Source organism: Arachis ipaensis, chromosome B08 (genome assembly GCF_000816755.2).
Source record: "Arachis ipaensis cultivar K30076 chromosome B08, Araip1.1, whole genome shotgun sequence".
NCBI classification, from domain to species: Eukaryota; Viridiplantae; Streptophyta; class Magnoliopsida; order Fabales; family Fabaceae; genus Arachis; species Arachis ipaensis.
The window spans coordinates 120,144,728-120,149,154 of record NC_029792.2 but is presented as its reverse complement, the minus strand read 5'-3'; positions in this window follow the sequence as shown (position 1 = coordinate 120,149,154).

The following is a 4,427-nucleotide window of genomic DNA, read 5'->3' as shown; positions in this document are numbered from 1 at the left end:
AAAAAAAAAAAAAAAAAAAAAAAAAAAAAAAAAAAAAAAAAAAAAAAAAAAGAGAAACCAACAACAACATGCAATAAAAAAAAAGGACCAACTACAACACAAAAAGAACTAAATACAAATAAGAAACTCTAGCAGTCTATTTCTTTCCCAATTTTTGTGCCCCACAAACTTCTTCCCTTTCTTCGGCATATTCTGAAACGGAGATGGCGTGTATTTTTTTGGTGGAACAGTTTCTATCCATAAAAAATATGAATGACCTTCACAAGTATCCACATCCTGGCCATTCGCTCCACTACCTTCATAAATACCAGAAGCACTCGTCGCTCCACTACCTTCATAAATACCAGAAGCACTCGTATCCTGGCGCTCGCTCCACCATCACCGTAAATCCTGAAAGCATTGATGTCCTAGCCAATCAGTTGACCACCCTGCCCATCGTTGTAATGGATATCATCTTCTCCGAACTCCTTCTTTAGCTGCGCACACTCGTTCAAATCAAACAATGTTGTACACGGGGTTCGGACGTTTGCGGTGGGTCGACCATATGCAAGTGATGTTTCCGTTCTGGTGGGTCCATTGCAAAGTCACTAGCTCGAGTATCGACAGACCTTTGGTCAACAGACAATTCAGAAGTAAGAGGCTTTTGTCGACCTACGAAATCCGCAGATCACGGATGTTGTGGTGGGAGAGGTGGATAAACCGGAAACTGATGTTGTCCGGATGGCGACAGTGGCTTTGATTGATTCGCCGTGGGGTCTGCCTGCAGAACTCTCCCTGACAACCTTAGGTGATCACGATATGTTCTTGTGTACCAATCATAGTACATTGGAGAAGGATGAAAGTCATCAGTTTCATCTCCTATTTGTAGTTGATGGAAGCGCTGGTTCCCCATATCGACCCAATAACTGTTCCTTTCCATCCAGTCATGGCACTGTGTTCCGGTCAACCGCTTGCAGTACGCTTTTCCAATCTGGAATGCATTGTCTGGCGGAGGTTGTGGAAGCCCGACTAGCACATCACTTGATCTGTTGGGTGCCATTCAATACACTTGAACGACACCAACAGGCACTTTGTAGAGCACATCTACAACTGTATTTGTAGGTCCTCAAAAACATCAAATCCGACGTATGGCCGCCATATAAACTGCACAATAATAAAGAAGACAATAATCAGTTAAATTATTAAATATAAATAATATGAAAAGAAATCAATAGCAAGTACGTCGTTCACAGCCTATCATCTAACTGTGTCTAAATTGTGTCGCAAATTTTTACACACAATTTCTTAATCGGCGCCAATGACTCCACCTAAATCATTTGACATTGGTTATAATCAATTTTCAAAATATAAAAAAGGATGAAATCGCATATGAAAAATATAACCATTACTGTTGACCAACTAGTACACCAACAACTGGTAGTTGATAGCGGAGAACAGGTGCTATCCATGATATACGCTCCCATGCCCAAACAAACAGCAATATCAATGGGTCATCCATCTCCTTACAGTTGTATCGTTATGCACGACACAACGACCTGTATAGATGTGCTAGACAAGCTGTCCCCAACTGTAGTTAGGAATATGATAGAAGTGTCGAAGAAGAGGTAAGAATTTTGAGTTAACCGAATTGGTCGATTTGTCAGGAAACACCACAGTTCCGAGCAAGTAGAATATGTGAGCCCGAACATACCGCTCGATAGATTCTTGGGTGTTTAATGGTTCGGTATCTCTACATTGCCAAACCCATGCTAGGTTTACCTTCCCCAATGTGTGATCGTGCGGACGAGGTTGCCTGTCCAAAATTGCCATGCAGTTCTCTACCAAGAACGAATGACTATTGTCTGATTTGTCCGTCACGAGGTCCCTATTAATTGGCAAGCCAAAAATATGTAGCACATCGTCTAGAGTGATAGTGACTTTGCTAACCGGAAGGTGAAACGCATGAGTTTCAGGCCTCCATCGTTCTACTAGAGTAGACAATAGTGTAGAGTGTCCTTTTACTTTGTCTATTCACAAAATGTGAATGAACCCGATTGTTGTTAGTGCGGCTGCAGTGATCTCATTGTAAGTTTCTAATCAATTAAGTTTTCTAATCAACAAAGTCCTGCTAGCCTACCATAATATGTTCGCAAAACCTAGGTTGGATTTTGTCTGCAACCCAAAAATGCAAGTTGCATTTTGGTGGTTCCAAGAGAAAACGCGGTCAAAGCAACAACATGATGACACGTTTCAATGCATACCTATTCTTCCACTGCAAATGTCATTTTTTTTATCTGTTGTCTACCAATGGTAATTTGCCTTTTATAGGTTTGTGAAGGTTTAGATTTATATTTTTGCATAACATATTATAATACAATAAACTTGAATTACACCAATTTTTTTATCCATTTTAAAATTAATTAACGCAAATGACGCATACTTACTCTTTCACTGCAAATGTCATTTTTTATCTATTGTCTACCAATTGTAATTCTCATTTTACAAGAGTTTAGATTTATATTTTTGCATAACATATTATAATACAATAAACTTAAATGACATAAATTTTTTTTATCCATTCTTAGAGTAATACCCCAAATAGGTCCCCAAAAAATTTACGTTTGGACAGATTTGTCCCCAATAGAATTTAACTAAAATTTTGTCTCTGACTTTCTAACTTATACACCAGATACGTCCCCACGCCAGGTTGACCCGGTCAAGACTAACGTTGACGTCCTACGTGGAGGTAACCTGGCCGACGTGTCCGGTTAAGTGGGACGTGTCAATTCCAGGACAGTTTGGTCCCCATCCAAGCTGGACAAAACGAAATCATATTGGAGAAGAGGAGAACGACGTCGTTTTGTAGGAGACAAATACGTCCCCGCAATGGGCTGTGCAACTAAACGACGCCATTTTATTTGTGAAGCCAATTTAAAATTAGGTATCACATTGAACTCTTGCAGCTTTGTGGGGTGAAAGCTGTGTAGTTGATGATGGCTAGTGGAGGGACGACGTCAATTGCAAGTCAGAGATGATGTGGAAGAAGTATTAGTGGTGAGTTGAGTGTTGACAATGCGACGATTGGATTCGGAAGAGGTCGACTGAGAAAAGGAGAACATTCTAAGTGCAAGTGCAGAACATATGTTGTGTTATGTAGGTCGCGCGCCAGAAAACCCGAATAGGTTGGTTTTTGGTTGTCCCCATTTCAAGGTACTGGAGAGTGTTTTTGATGTGGCATGTGTGATAATTGCCATGGGTCTGTAAAATTATTTGCCATTTTGTTATTGTGATTGCAAGAAAAGCAAAGTTTTTGTGATTTTTTTGCATGGTTTGATGAGATTTTTGGGTATGCGATGGATGGTGTAGTCGAAGGACATAGATTGGCTTCTGTGGACACTTGTGCGGGTGATGAAGGTGTTGTAAGCTTGAACGATGGCCTGGATGAGAAAATGAAGCAATTGGAGGATCTGTTGTGGAAGAAAGATGAGGATAACCAATGTGTGAAGAAGCATACTGGTTTTGATTTTCTTAGGGGTGTAATAGTTGGTGCATTGGTAGGTGTGGTTGTTTTGTATCTTTGTGGTGGCTGTGTAGACAAACTGGATTGTATGTTAATTATCAAGTTATTGTATTGAAATGTGTATTTTTGGTTAGACGGATATTAGATGGGTATGCATTAAATTGATTTAATTAATTGTGGTCAAATAGAATAAAAGAAATACATTGCTTTTGGGTTGTTTCAGCCATATATCAAAAGGGTGACTTAATTGATATTCAAAACATTGTAACCACACAAGTATTTTGGTTCAATAGCAACATAAATCAAATGAAACAACAGAAGGTCTGTTTCCTTCAACATACACCAAAAGGAAACCAAACTAAACAGAAGGTCTATGGTCTTTAACACAGAGTAAACCAAAACAAACCAAACAAAGAAGTTCTATTTTGTCCAACATAGCAAAACATGGTGTTTATAATAAGTTGCACACTAATTCTTAAAAGGGTCATTTCTTCTTATATTGGTTCAATCCCGGTGTTGGGATGAATTTGAACATTCCAGATGCAGTCTGACTGGTGGTAGGGGAATAGGCTCCATTGCTAACAGAGCAGTTGAACCATGATTGCTTCTTTGTAGTTCTTGTAGGTAGTCTCTAAGCTTTCCATATTGAGCCCTCTCATTACCAACATACTTCTCTCTTGCCATCTTCAAACCCCTATACAACATCTTCTCACTAATTATCACATTATAATCAATTTTTATATGATCCCAGGCCTCTGCATGGGTTAGCCTTGGCTGACTTAGAAGTCTTTTTATAACTTTTCTGCAACCCAATTTTGATATGCCATATTGCTTCCAAACTCTCTCCCACAAGTATGCACGGGATTAAAGGTTTTAATCTGGTAGCCCCTGGACCTAGAGTTCCTAGCACAGTAGATAATCCAAGGAC